The sequence below is a fragment of the Stegodyphus dumicola genome, chromosome 10 (assembly GCF_044657685.1).
Source record: "Stegodyphus dumicola isolate Sdum_Otavi_A_Nest chromosome 10, ASM4465768v1".
Classification (NCBI taxonomy): domain Eukaryota; kingdom Metazoa; phylum Arthropoda; class Arachnida; order Araneae; family Eresidae; genus Stegodyphus; species Stegodyphus dumicola.
The window spans coordinates 87,733,858-87,750,420 of record NC_140777.1 but is presented as its reverse complement, the minus strand read 5'-3'; positions in this window follow the sequence as shown (position 1 = coordinate 87,750,420).

The following is a 16,563-nucleotide window of genomic DNA, read 5'->3' as shown; positions in this document are numbered from 1 at the left end:
AGTCCAAGTGGAGCCATCTGTTCAACTATGTGTGATTCAAATAAAGGGCCCTTTTCACACTTCTTCTGACTTTTCTGTTGTGTTAGAACCTGAGGATAATTCTTCATACAGTCTTTTCAAGAGCTTGTTAGTTTATACTGCCTAAGAGGACAAGACTCTATAACAGCGGTGCCCAACCTTGTGCTCGCCGATCGTTTTGCATGTGCTCGCCAGCCAGATTAGGTACTATGAACAAAAAATATTTTAAAAATAATCATTCTTTTATATTTCTTAATTATTAAAATATAGTAAGCATTTATATTCATGAGAGATATTGTTACGTTATTTCTATATTCTTCTTCTGACACCAATTGTTACGTTATTTCTATATTCTTCTTCTGACACCAATTGTTACGTTATTTCTATATTCTTCTTCTGACACCAATTGTTACGTTATTTACTTCTTTTTTTTTTTTTTTTTTTTTTTTGACAAGTTCGTATGGATTTGGAGTGAATATCGACGACACTTGATGAAGTATCGAAATGCACTTTATTAGTCAGTATTGTCAGGACAGCTTCAAAATACGTTTTACAGTCGTCTATGAACTACTATAAACACGCTGGAAGAATCAGCGACACAGCCTTCACATTGTCAGGCAATCACGGTGGAGACAGCTTCCTGCAAAGCAGCCGACTCTGCTTTCCGGAGTACAGCTCCCGACTCTGCTTGGTCGTTCTCGGAACTACACGTACTCTCGAGACTCTCCACGCTACAACTCGCGATGCACTCGACGACACACGAGCACAGCTCCCGACTCTTCGGTTCAGTCATTCCCGGAGCTCAACACGCTCGCTCGACGATGCACTAACCGCGATACACTAACAGACTCCTTCAGTGAACTCGACGACACAGTCGGCACTCGCTGCCCGGCTGTCAACTCGATCGACTCCGCAGGTATTGACTCGCTAGACGAGGCTCACACACTCTCGATGAGAGATACACACTTTTCCTCTTGATGAAGCACACTCACTGACTGCAAACCAGCAGGGTTTATATAGCTTTCGGCTTGTGCTCGGGAACATTCTGGACTAAACCGGTAAGAATTCGTTCCAGAAGGTTCTCCAACCGTCCATGTTATATCGCCAATTTTGTCACCAAATGTCGCCAAATGGGCGATTTCTCGCCAAATGTGACAACCCTGCTTTCTTTGCTATTTTATGGCAACCCTAAAACTGCTTTGTGGGGAAGCCATCTCACCGCGCCTTTACATTTCTTAACAATATCTTGCAAGACGTTATAAAATAACTGATTGCTGACTGATGAACTTTATAGCGAACATGGAATCTTATTGCTTCATTCCAATGTTAGATGGCTCAGCAGGGGAAAAGTACTTCAACGATTTGCAGAATTTCTTTCACCAGTAAAGCAGTTTTGGGAATCCGGAAACGAAAGTTATAAAGAATTGGACGATAATAATTGGTTATCCGATCTGTATTTTCTCGTGGATATAACAACTAAATTGAACAAAATGAAGATATCCGGTGAAATGAAAAAACGCTTTTTCAATTGACTAGGACTGTAACTGCTTTTCAGATAAAGAAAAACCTGTGGATAAATCAGGTAATAGAAACAAATTTCGCCCATTTTCAGAATTTATCAAGTCATATTAATAACCACAAGGCAATTGAAACAGAGAAATACTCGGAAAACCTAAATGCACTGAAAAATAATTTTGAACTCCGCTTCTCTGATTCCCATAAAGTTCAACCAATATTATTATTCACCTCAAAACAATTTGACGAAATTAATATTTCAGATGTATCACATAAGATTGGAAATATGTTTAACAAAAATGTTGATGTTCCATAACCACACTGGGCATTATTATTGTTTATAACGAATATGTCAAACATCAAAACCCGCCAAAATGCAAATTCAGGTATATCTTAGGAAATTTTGAATATAAAACTCTATTTTTTTTTGGCAAGTATGCTTACAAATAGATCTATAAGTATTTCTCCTACCTTCTTGACGTTCCTTCGTGGTGTGGTGGTCTGCACACGAGGCCGGTATTCCAGAGGTCCGCGGTTCGATTGCCGGCGAAGGCGTTGTTAATTTTTCATCTTACGGGCTTTTCAAATAATACCTAATGTCTCTACAGATCTACTTTAAGATGATGGTAAAAATTTTATAGGTTATAATTCAAAATGCTTTACGACAAATTTATAAAAATTATTTTAAAGTAAATCATAAAACATGGACGAATTTTATTTGGAATGAACCTAAATTTCGAAATGTGAAAGGAAGAATCCAATAAGTTCAATAAAAAAGAGATATTCATAAATATAGACCAAATTCAATTAACATGGAGGAGCTAAAATTTTGAGAGCTAATGTTTTAAAAACTACTCGTGTGATTTTTTTATAAAATTTGGGACTTTGGCATAATTTGAGTCTTAGAATCGAAATATGGAAACAAATTGGCATTTTATTTCAGAGAAAGTCCGATTTTTGTGTCACAATACCTATGTTAGAACAACGCTATATATAAATCTAATATATATCCTAAGTCGTGCTTTCGAGACATGGGAAACACAAGTTAAATTTTGACAATCAGTCCAGTAGAACGGGAGGTATAGAACTGTCCACTTCCCCCTTTTTTTGTGTCTGTAAGGTGTACATTCCTCTGATGAAAATATCACCGAGAAAATGATGAAAGTATCATCACCCTGTATGTTTGTTATCATCCCCATTCTCGAAGATGAAATTGAATGTGAATTTGTTGTTTCTGCTTTGTATGGCATGTGTATTTATAGCATATTTCCCAATTATTTTCGATTTTTTACTTCCTTGTACGAAGTAAAAAGGAAGTATTGTAATCGCGAAAAGTTTCAGGCAGCATATTTCAACGAAAATATCCATTTTGACCGCTATCGAATGCAATTTAACTATGTTTTTGCGTGATATCTGTACGTAAGGACAGAATAAAAGACTCGTTTCCGCCAAAAAAATTATAAAACTGCTTTAAAAGGAATTCTGAAGAGAATTTTTCGTGGCGTCTGTACGAACGTATGTACGTACGTATCTCGCATAACTCAAAAACGAGTAGCCTCAGAACGTTGAAAATTTGTGTATAGGACTGCTATAACATGTAGATGTGCACCTCGTATTTTGGTTGCAATCGGCCGCACCAAACGTGTATAAATACTATATTTACATATATATTCACTCTGTTACTCGGCACAGCGATCTCAGTTTCTTTACTCTTATATGTTTGTAAATTGTACATTTTATGCTTTAAAAATTATTGAATTATGTTGTTCTTATCTTCCGGTTAAGGGTTTTACGCCTTTCGTAATTCTGGAAGCAATATTTGTACAATTATCAACAATTTAAAAGCTGTTTAAGTGCGGTTAAGTTTTAAATAACGTGGCGGACATATTTGTTTACATTTGAAACAGCAGAATTGTAGATTTGTTGCCAATCTAGAGAGACTAAGCTTCGCAACAAGAAAAATAACGCCTTCATTTATTATTGCGAATTAAATCATGCTTAATCCTTTCTGGAATTTTTTGGAGGAAATAAGTGTTTAAGATTTACTTAATTTTTAATAATTAGTAATTTTTAATACAGATATTTTGAGCTTTTATGTATTTTTGTCTTGTCGCAAAGTGAGAACTGAATTAATTGAATGAGAAGTACTCAATCGTCTGTGAAAAACTGTTTCTTTTTTTTTTTATTTTTTTTGTTTTGTTTGCTTAATTTTTTTTTACATTGTTCTAGTTTTATTATCTAGTTTTATTATAGTATTTTAATAGAACATGTGGCAACGATTAGATAATTCTTTAAGTGATACACATTTTATGCATTCTGAGTTATAATATGAACGAAATATAATACTGTTAAGTGAACCTAGTGCCAGAGTGTCGCTATGTTAAACAAATAGAGTAAATTTTAAAGAATGCCTTTATTCTATTGTGGTTTATGCGCTGTCGGCGAAGTAGATTTAATTGAACGCAATAAGTTTAAAAGAAATGCAAGAAACAAATGCGTATAATTTAAAATTCCGTACAAGGACGTCATGTGGTGTACACATCAGATTTTTTTTTAATTTAAGAAGAGACATACGAGGATTACCTGACTAAGTTATTCCCCCCTTTTGACAAGAGCAGCCAAGGGGATGGAATACAAGTATCTACGTCCTCTTCTGTTAGAAACACCTTTTAAAGAAGACTAGCGGACAAGCCCGCTTTTAATTGTTCGTGTTTAAAAGAATTCCCATGAAGACTTTCGAATTGATATATTTTAAAGGTACTTTTCTAAAGAAGGCGATAGAGTCAGAATCCTGTTTGAGAAGTCCAAAAGATGTGCGCAGTCAAGCTTCACTAAGCATCATATCATCCAGGATAGCGACATTACTTTTTGCTTTCATTTGACATTAATATTACTTTAAGGGTTTTATGTATTGTCGGATATAATTTGGTTGGTTATAACTTTCAACCTAGTGCAGAGCTTTTCAAACTGTTGCCACAAAATGTTAGAGTCCTGCATTATATTTGAAGAAATTAAATAATGAAAAATCTGCATAAATGATTGTCTATTTCTCGCATTGTGATAAAACAATGGTACATAGAGCCATCGAATTTTGAATGACGAAATCCTACTGCGAATATGGGCATCTGAAATCCCAAACTTGGAATTTGTTTTATTATACATTTTATATTTTGTAAAACTTTAACGAATTTTTGATTTACAAACTCAATGCTTTAAAAGCGAGAAATGGCAACGTTATATAGGAAAAAATTTTTTTTTATCTCCAGCTCGCGAGACTGTGTATATCGGAAATTCTAAAGATATGCTTAATTTAACATTATTTTGCGATATTGCTCTTGAACTGAATTTTATGGTTTAAGTGCAAAGAACATGATATTTAATAAATAAAGGAACACTCAAAACGTTAAAAAAAACGCCCCTTTGGACGTAATTTCGAGAATTTAAAATCTGAAAAATTTCAGATTTTTTTATTGTAAATTTTTTTTTTTTTTTTTTTTGAGAAGTAGGAGACATGAAAAAGGAGCAATACCCTCGCCGGGACTCGAACCTGGACCTCTTGAAAATGCGCTGAGTGTGCTACCGTTGCAACAAGAGGGCACACAGAAAAGAGGGAAAATGCCTTATATACTATGCGTTTTTTTGTAAGGGATTAGGGGACCCAATTGCCAAATCCTGGTGATAGAATCATCATTCAGCATCTTTTTAGTTCGGGCGCCACTGTACCGACATTAGGTATTTTGAAGCATGAAATGTGGAAAATGTGCAATGTCCTTGCCAGGACTCGCCTGGACCTCTCGTGCTAAGTGTGCCACCATTACACCAGATGGCATTTAGAAAGGGGGGAGAAAATACCTTATACTAGGGAGCACTCGAAAAATTTTTCAAGTAAATTTACAGCAATTTTTCGCTTTATGCTCCTCGGTTTAAAAATGTTTTCACATAACCGCTTTCTTTAGGTAAGGCGTGGAAATGTACATCATCAAATTGCTGCAGTATATTAGTTTGTAATAATTATAGTAAATAGTGCACGACTAAAACAAGCCGATAGCCATCATCTTAATTTTGAAACAACAATCTTCCTTTCATTTATGGGCACCAAATAATTACCTTCATTTCAATTTGATAAGTGAGAGAATTTATATATTTAAGTAATGCTTAACAATATCCATGCATTTAAGTAATGCTTCTATTGCCAGCACTTGATAAATTACACGAAAACATAAAGGCAAAATTAAGATGCATATATTTGTGAAACCAAAATCCAATGATATCATATTTACTTTAGTGTTTAATCATGTGTGCAAAGCCCTCGATGCTACAATACGTGAGAAAGACATCGCATTAATTTAAAGTGCCTTTCTGTTAATAGATGCTGATTAGTGTGTGAAGGTTTAATAGGATTTAATTTCCTTTTTTTTTTTTTTTTTTGCACGAGCATTTCAATCAATAGTGATTAAAGTAAATTGAAGGCCCGTTATTTAAATCTAGAGAACTAATCAGCTTATCAAACAATAATCACTTCTTTCTTGAGCAGTTGTCACGGACCCAATAGGAAGCTCCTGAAGACGCAACAAAAGTTCGAAATGTGCTAATCAGTGCTGGCTTAATGAGATAAAACTAATTAGCCAGCTCTCGCTTCGCAAAGCTCCCAGTAATGGCAGATGCTGGAGGCTGTAGTCGTCGCTGAATTCATTCTAAGATCCTCTTCGACTCTGTTAGCTCTCTTTTAAAACTGGATTGTCAAATTACGCAGGAGGTAACCAAGTCTAGAGTGAGCTGGAAGGTATTTTTTTCCTACTCCTCATCTGAAAATTTCCATCCAAAATACCAGAATTAAACGAATGGTGAAATTTTATTAAGCAATAATTGAATGCGCATATAAGCATATGAAGGAATTAGGATTGGGGGGGGAAAAAGAAGTTAAAACGGAATTGTAATTGGGTTTCCTCTTTGGATTCAGGAAGACGTTAAAGAATTCGAGGAGAGTTTAATGAGTCGGTAGTTTCTACTCATTGTCACACGTTATCGGAGCTCCCTAACTGTGCATCTTAAAAAGATAAGCTCAGAATGGGACCGTTCTTAGAACCTTCTTTTGGGCTGCAGTTTAAGAAAATGCTTTTGTAAGTTTCGAAGTAAATTATTATTATTTGCCTTTGAGTCTAATTAAATACAAGCTATCTTTTCAGCCAAATGAATATGGACATTGAGATTTTGCCTGCAGAACATTAAATTTTTTAAAAGTAGAAGTTTTTGCCTTTTGCCTTTAACAAACGTGATTAGATTGTACATTTATTTAAAGAACTGATACGTTGGGTATGTGCTGCTTCATCTGCTTCAGCTTAATACCATGATTTATTTGTAAAGTTGCATCAACTACAGCTAAATTAATATGCAGTAAAGCGCCAAAGTTGCTGCGATTTCTTTCACATGTTTGATAATAACTTCAGAACAAATCTATAAATTTTATGGCTGCGGGAAGCGCGGGTTTATGTCTGTCACTGGCACGGCCTCGGGCACCTTATAGTTGATAGTATGACTTCGTCCGGTTCCATCCTAAATTTGATGGGAAATCTTTTGTCAGATGCGTTCAAGGGCTTTCAAACTCACTTCCTCTTCTACCCAACCACTTGAGATGACTTTCGATCACCGTTAATTTAAGTGTGCCTATGTTGCATCGATATTACGCTCTTATAAATATCCAAACTATTTCCAAGATTCGAGCTTGGTCCCAGCAATAATGCAGCCAGCAACATTCTCTCTCAGTCACTCATTATTAACACACAGTCTCTTCGTGAGTTAGCTCTCTTAATTTGGCTATTTTTTTGGCTAATTTGGCTATTTTTTTGCTATGGCTTCTCTTTTTGGCTGTCATCTCCAGAACAAGTCAAATTAAAGTGAAAAAAATATCTGAAAGCTTTTAGATTTTATATTACTCCCAAAGAAATTTTTTTAACAGTTTGTGTGTTACCTTTATTTATTAAGTATCATATTCTTCCCACTTAAACCATAAAATTCAATTCAACGGCAATTTCACAAAACAATTTAAAAAGAATTACAGATACACAGCCTCGCACGCTAGAACTAAAAATGTTTCCCCCCCCTCCGGTCCAGTGTTGCCATTGCTCGCTTTGAAATCGTTAAGTTTGTTAATCAACAATTCTTCAATTCTTTAATGTCTGACAAAATAGGAAATATTAATAAAACAAATTCCAAATTTGGGATTCCAGATGCCCATATTCGGGAGGAGGACTACGTTATTCAATTTGATGTGTCGAGGTACCGTTGTTTTCTCACAGTGCTGAAAACACACATACATTCATGCAGATTCTTCATTATTTAATTTCTTTAAAGATAACGCAGGACTTTACTAGTTGGTGGCAACAATTTCAAAAGTGAAACGCCGCTTATAGTGAACCAACTCAAAATGCCAAAACGAAATTAATAAACACTAATAAAATTTATGAAGTCATTTCTAATGGTATACTACCGAAATTACAACACAAACTAAAATGGTGATTTGTCACATTAAAAGCATTACAAAGATTAGTAATTTCGAGAATTGAAAGGTACTACAGACTTTTCGGCGGCTGGGGGGGGGAAACTGTTAAAGATCATAGAGAGCAAGAATTCTCAGTTTTTTAGTTCAGAGTTAGATCTCCGGGCTCATCTTTAGAATATGGTAACAGGTAGTTTGGAGACATTTTGGTAAGGCGATAAAGGTTACTAGCTAGGACTTTAGCAATAATCTGAGAAGTACACAGTTCGAATCACAGATTATTTTCTTTCAGAGAAATGAGAAATCACGAGACATGTAATGTGATATTTTCCGGAAAATTACGATCGTGATTTTAGATAAGAAACAATTTCGCTGCTAAAGTGCAGAATCGTCCACTTATTTGTTTGGCGCTTTTTACAAGAGTAAGAAGAATTGGATTTTTGTCAATTTTCTTTGACTTTTTAAGTGAAAATAGGTCGATGTGTGCATAGATAAAGTCAAGAGTGTGCGCAATGCCATTTTTGTGCAATTCTGGGATGTTTTTTTAAGTGAAAATAGGTCGACGTGTACATGGATACCGTGTATGTGGAATTCTTAAAAACGCGGCAAGCAGTTTGCGATTGTGCACTTTCTCCCAATTTCGCACCTAATCTTCGTCATGATTAAGAATTTTTGTTCCATAAAAGTTCTAGTATAAGCGTAATTCGGCTAGCAGGTTGTTGGAAAAAATGTTGAGTAAAAAAAAAAAAAAAAGAAAAAAAGAAAAAAAAATGGCGTCCAAAACTAAACTAGCAGGTTGCTGTAGCAGGGTTGGTCGCCAAAGGTTCGCCAAAAAATCGCCAAGTTACCATAATGCAAAGATTCACCGATCTCCGTGCGAGCTTCGCTCTTTACATGCAGTTTGCATTACGTTTTGTGTAATATTCTTAGTACTAGTTTAAAGTGGTAACAATTGGTTGTGCTCTGTCATACTGAGAAGAATTACTAAAATAGTTTTTTTTTTTTTTTTTTTTTTTTTTTTTTTTTTTTTTATTCTGTGTGTGTGTGAAAATAAATTTTATCAAGCTAATTTCGATTCTGTGTGCATTCAGTGCACTACGAACCCGTACACATGCAACAAGTCGATTAGTTCAAAAAGAGTAACGTTATGTTAACTATATTAACCAACTACGCCTACTCAAGAAGTAAAATACCAGAAGTTTATTCTGGATTCGATTCCCACAGCGGCTGTAAAATAAGATGCACAATATATCAGTATCTCCCTCTTTAATATATATATATGAGTCAGTTTCTTTTACAAAAGTGTTCTTCCTTTTAAGGACAGAAAACACCCAAGCCTAGGACTGAATAAAAGTAGTTCAAGTCTCAGAGAACGGACTGGTTACTAACGTGTTTACATGATTTTCTTCAGTCTGCATAGTATTGATTTATTTTTATTAACCATTTATTTTATATTAGTATCTTTACTGTCTTTCTCGTTTTCCATTTTCCTGCCAGAATGTTAATTTCTAGTTCGCCCGTGTTCAAATGAGATAGAGAATGTATTTAAAAGAAGGTTTTTGTTTGTAGAATCAGGAACATCCCAGGCTTCCGCCTGTTGAAGGCCACGTTACTACCCACATAGCACAAAAGCATCCTTGGGATATCCCGAGGATGTTGCTTGCGGGATATGCGCACATCCTCAGGACATCCCGGAATATCCCGCAAACCTCCTAAACACCTCCTCCCGAGTGCTTAATGTCACATCCCAGTACATCCTCAGGACATTCTAACTAAGTCTCATCGATAGCGTACGGGATGTTATTAGGATATGAACTCCTACTTACTACATCCTCAGGACATCCCGGGATATTCCACTAACCTCCTAAACACATCCAATCATATCCTAAAAACATCCTACGTCCCATCGACAGCGTATGAGATGTTATTAGGATTTAAAGTCCTACTTACTACATCCTCAGGACATCCTGTAATATCCCCAGTTTCCTCCTAAACTCATCCTCCTGAGTGCTTAATGTCACATCCCAGTATATCCTTAGGACATCCTATCTAGGTCCCACCGACAGTGTATCGGATGTTATCAGGATTTGACTCTTGAAAGCCACGTATGTAACCTTGAGTTATTTTAACCGTTAAGCCTGTAGAAACATTAGGATATTTTGAATAGCAGGAGACATGAAAAATTAGCAATGCCCCTGCCAGGACTCGAACCACGGACTTGTCGAATGTGCGCCGAGTGTGCTGACCATTACACCATGAAGACATGCTGCTAAGAAGGCGGGAGAAATACTTTATATACTCCTCTCTTCTAAGGGGCGACTAGGGATTAGGAAGCCCAGTCGCCAAATCCCGGTGGTGGAGAATCATCATCCACCTCTTTTTTTAGTTCGGGCGCCACTGTAGAAACAGTATTTTTTGAATAGCAGGAGACATGGAAAATGAGCAATCCCCTTCCCGGGACTGGAACCGTGGACCTCTCGAATACGCGCCGAGTGTGGTGACCATTACACCCCGAAGGCAAGCTAAGAAGGGGGGAGAAATACCTTATAAACTGGTCCCGCCGATATTAGATTTGAGCCATTTTGTGTGCATCTGCCTGTGTAACCTTTGGGCTAACTTACAATTTACTTAGTTAAATTCATTACTTTTGATTTCCGCCGTAAATGCTGGCTGTTTCTGTAAGCACAATCTATGCCTTTTGTTAACTTATCTGAGTTAATAAAAGACCCTTTTATATTATATATACCCGTTCCAAATCCCTGTTGTAATTTCCAAGAAATAGCGAGAAGTCGCTAAAGTCTTCCGGAGTTCTCACTGAATTTATGTTAGCAAAGAAGTTGAGACTAATTTACAAGGTCAAGCTGTTACAATGTACTCAAGTAAGCTTCTAATTATATGCAAATAGTCCTAGTGTACTTTTTTGTAATTTAATAAAGGTAGATATCGCCTGATCATGTAAATATCATATGTAGATATCCTCTTCACATGTAATTTTGCGGAATTTAATTAAACCGATAAACAAATCTTTCACATAAGGATTTTAAATTAGGGAGAGAGTAACGTAAAAAGCCAATTTTTTAAAAATAATACTGCGAATCATTTATTTAATTTCACTCTATTAGAAGCTTTAGAGAGTTAATCATAACGCCCTTTCTCGCTAATATCATTAACGCACAAACTTGAAAAAAATATTTATAATTAATTTAAAACTTTTTTAAAAGCACCGAGTAGTATCATTCAATAGGCTATCGCATACCACGTAATATCGATAGTCACATCATCTGATTGATACTAATCTGCTAAAGCACAGCAAACATTTTTACGACTGGAAACGCAAATAGATTTTTAAGAACTTTTGCTAATTGACACAGCTTCTAATTGTACCCAGTCGTTCATTCGACGGCCATCTTGCTATTGGGAGGACGACTAGACAAGGAGTCGGAGCAATTTTCTAATTCTCTTAAGAATGATGAGATTTTCGAATAATTACCATCGATCGGTCGTTAACATTTCTTCCAGAAATTAGGTATCATAAACTCGCGAATATTGAGTGCCGCTTAACTGGAACCGAGCGGTAAATTAATTTTAAAGCTTGAAAATAATTCTAGCATTATACGGATTCAGAAAGGGATAGCTATTGTTGTTCCTCGCGACCTGAAAATTTAATGGAATTTGTTGATTACCGTGAGTTTGGGATAATTATATCGGTCTTCATCAATTTAAAGTTTATTTTAAATTAAAGTAATTCTCATTATTTAGGTGCTAACGTTTCTGATGAAGGTAGCTAATTAGTATTATACTGTTTGTATTATCACTGAAGTACTATATAACAGGTGACCTCCATACGCCTTAAAATTAATAAATAAATAAATAAAAATAAAAAAGGTAATTAAAAAACTGAAAGGTTTTGAACTTGACGGTCGACCAAATGGGCTTGTTGAGATTTTTTATGCTTTAGCTGAGCTTGCAGCATACCAGTCTGTTGTTAAACTCACTCCAACTAACCCATTTTTTTTTTTGTCTTTTTAGCTTTATTATTAAGTATCATTTCCTTTGCATTTACGCCATATACAATTCAACAGCAAAATTTCAAAATTTTAAAAGCACGTTTATAATTTTTGATCCAGCCTTAAGTATTGGCATATATTTTTCTCTTTCATTCCGTCTTTTCTCAGTTTATCATATCTATATTCAGATTTCTTACGAAGATGGGTTGGTATAGCCTTTTTTTTTGTGTCTTTTCATTATTAACGCTTTGTTTGCTTACTTTACTTATTAAGTATCATATTCGTGACAATCACATAATCATTCTTCTTCCTCAATCCTTTTATTTTAAAATGGTTTAGTAGATTATGGCACAGCACACTAGGGCTATTTAACTAAGGGTAGATATGGCTTCGTGAAGGAATTTCCAAGAGAAACTTGCTCGTGAGTTGCACATGAGGAAACGTTGCACATGAGGAAAACCATAAAAATACCCATGCAGCCAGTACGTATCCCTGGAACCGAACCCAGGCTGGAACTACCAGTGTTCAGCGATTTTACCGCTCGGCGGCTGGTGGGTCGTCAAATTTAAAATAGACGTATCATTTGAAGCTTTGGCAATATCGTAGAGAATTTTACATTACTTCGCAGCTATGGTAACCATAGGAATTTCGCTCCCCCCACAATTTATTATTATTATTATTATTATTGAAAATTTTAAATCCTTGTGCGCCACATAGTATTATACAAGGCTTACAGAGGTAAGTAGAAAAAAAAAACAAATACAACAACACAGCACAAAATAAAATAAACTTACAAATTCACAGATGATACGTAAGAGATAAATTTACAGAAGAAAGAGAAAGCCATTTTATGCTGGACAAATGCGCGAAGAGGGGGAGGAAATGTAATATTCCCAGAGTTTAACCTAGAAATGAGTTCCTTTCGTCCTTCCTTGAGCTTTGAACAATAGAACAACAAATGTTCGACATTTTGCACTTCCCTGAAACTGCATGAACACAAGTCTGTACTAGATAATCTAAATCTCTTCAGATATGAATTGAATTTACCATGTCCAGTTAGAAATTGAGTAAATTCAAAATTGCAGAAAAAGTGTTGGGTTGTCCCTCGCTTTTTTCCCAGTTAAATATAACTTAATTTCTGTTGCATAGCCAGACAAAAAAAAAAAAAAAAAAAAAAAAAAAAAAATCTGAAATTTTTCAGATTTTAAATTACGTCCAAAGGGGCGCTTTTTTAACGTTTTGAGTGTTACCTTTATTTATTAAATATCATGTTCTTTGCACTTAAACCATAAAATTCAGTTCAAGAGCAATATCGCAAAATAATGTTAAATTAAGCATATCTTTAGAATTTCCGATATACACAGTCTCGCGAGCTGGAGATAAAAGTATTTTTTTTCTATGTAACGTTGCCATTTTTCGCTTTTAAAGCACTGAGTTTGTAAATCAAAAATTCGTTAAAGTTTTACAAAATATAAAATCTATAATAAAACAAATTCCAAATTTGGGATTTCAGATGCCCACATTCGCAGTAGGATTTCGTCATTCAAAATTCGATGGCTCTATGTACCATTGTTTTATCACAATGCGAGAAATAGACAATCATTTATGCAGATTTTTCATTATTTAATTTCTTCAAATATAATGCAGGACTCTTAACATTTTGTGGCAACAGTTTGAAAAGTGAACCGACGTTTATGAGTCCGACGCAAAATGCCAAAACGAAAGCAATAGTCCTTCGGGACTGAAATCCCTTTGGACTAAAAAGATTACAGGCAGTGTTAATTGCTAGTTTTAAACTAAAGATGTATGACTTTGTGAAACAATTTAATAAAAGCCATTGAAAATGATATTATCTGTGAAATGGGTGATAACGATGTTAATTGTTAAACAAAGAGTGAAGTCATTCACCTGCACTTGCTTCTAACACAGACAGGCCTCCGATTATTGTGAGAAATCTCCGAGTCGGATGCGATATTGAGAAATTTGACCAATATACATCAAAGTAAGCTAAAATAAAGAGTATAAGTTTTAATTATTTAACCTATAATGTCATCATAAACGAATTATTTGTAAATCATACTGAGCTCACTTATAAATCAATTTCGAAACTCAAAGAGTTGCTGCTGAACGTTCTCGGCTTATACATTGGCTATTGCTGAACGTTCTCGGCTTATACAGGATAATATATGGTAATATAATTCAGACCATTCTTGAGATAAGAAGCTGAAACAGGCAAGCAAAAACACTCGGACTTCCAAACAAACTAAGCATAACGTATATGTTCAAATTTAAGCATGGTACGAAAGGATAATAGCAAACCTATGCCTAAAAGGAAGGAAAATCTCCTACTGTTTCTCTTAGATTTCAACTCTCGAGAAATAAATCTCAAATAAACATTTAAAATATACCTGTTATTTTAACTTCAAGTAACAGCTGAAGTTATTCCTTTGAAGAGAGGCAGATTTTTCGAAAGCCAGCAACAAAGAGATCATTTTTTTAAAGTACTGTAGTACAATTCTTTTCAAGACATTCAATCTAGTTATAAAAGCAATGCGAAATTAAAAGAACGGCTTCATATTAAACGGAGTAAAATCTGCATGTTAATATTCATTATGAAATATTGCGCTTTACATTATGAGGTTTTACTTGGTATGGAACTGGTAATGAGTCTAAAACCTCTAATCGAATCACAGCTACGTCTGAGGAATAATTAAAAAGTCTATGAAAGGTCTAAAGGATGTTTTCATTTACACAGACTTAACATAACATAACATAAACACATTTTCTTCTGCTAACAAAATTAATCACAGCTTGTAGTGATGCAACTAAAGGAACAGTCAAATTCAAGTTAAAACGTAAATAGTACACAAAGACTACATAATTTAAATATACTAGAAGCGGATTTTGTAATCTTAAACAGAGCGTCAAAATAAAGGTATCGGAAACAGTATAAAGTGAAATCGAATAATTATATTTATCAGAGCTGGCAGGAACTAAACGTAGCGTGAACAAGTAGGTCAGACACGCTCTGTCTTAAAATACAAAATTCTCAGTGAAATACTAGCTAACTCATTTACATTTTGGTGAGGAAACGGAAAAGAAAACTTAAATTATAAATAACTGGCTAATTTAAATAATAACCTTACAACATACAGCCAACATTCATCTAAATTAACTTGACAGCTTTTTTGAAGTGTACTCGAAATTATAAATAAATGGTTAATTTAAATAATATCATCATCTAATATCTAGCAAACATTCATCTAAACAGCTTTTTTTAAAGAAATATATTCTGCACTGATACAATACTGAGACAACCTGAGATGCAATACAACCCCATTATCCACCTGGGAATCTAGATGATCTTTCAAGTTAATTAAATTATTGAATTTTTTAATGGAAATAAGCTTAATATTACTTGTATTAATAGATAGGCCAAGTATTGGGGGTAACTTGAGCTCCAGATACCTAAAGACCGGAAATTTGAGGTCAGAATAACTGGCGTTATGTTGTGATAGAAACTGCTAGGAAGACATTAAAGGCTTAAAATAGTAATTAATAAAGTAAAGTAACAAATTTCTAAGAATTCATATTATGCTTACGGGAACTTAAGTTACAAATGAGGCATTCAAATCACAAATTCTTTAGTTCTGTAAATTTCGCGAAAGATCCAACGTTTGAAGTCTCGAATAATAAAGCTATTTCCTTATTCGAAGTTTTCGAAACCTGCCCTAAAAACCTTTAAAAATTTTCATTAAAAACTTTGGAATAGTTAATTTTAGTGATTCTGAATAGAAGCTTTTATTTAAAAAAGAGAAGTGTTGTTAGAATTTTATAAACATGTTTGAATAAGCCCACAGAACACAGGGTCCAAAATTCAGGGTAAAGATTGGCTGCGTCGGCCTTTTTCGTGATCCATAATATGAATATGAGCCAGTTTCCCGTAAACTCCTTCATCAAATTATCTCTCCGCAAAAACCAGTCGATTGGATTCAGTGGAATACTAATGTCACCTCTTGAAGGCCCAGGGGGCCATAGCCTTAAGGGGGCTCATACATCTTAAACCCCTTATGATCTTCGAATATGTAACTGTTTCAAGAATTGGGATATTTTATTTATTTTAAAAGCAATTACTTCCAACTTTTTACAGCCGACTACATAATATAGCTGCTTTGGAAACTAGTCACCAGAAAGTTTGTGTTGCCACAAATATTTTTGTAATTTAATCCGCTTTGTGACAAAAGTTTTCGTGATGTATCCACCTTGCGCGCATGATATTTTAAAAATGGCTAATGGTACATACTTGAAATTTGATGGAATTCTTTATATGGGTACTATTATCTAACGGAACCAAAAATCTGTTGAATATTTTAATATTAAAAAAATTTATGCACGAAAACATTAGATTTTTTAATAAAATACATTTTATAAACTCGACTCCAAATAAAATAAAAATTTAACATGAAATTCTTAGAACTTTTGGTTCACAGTAGTTTCCAAATTTTATAAAATCTATATATTAAATAT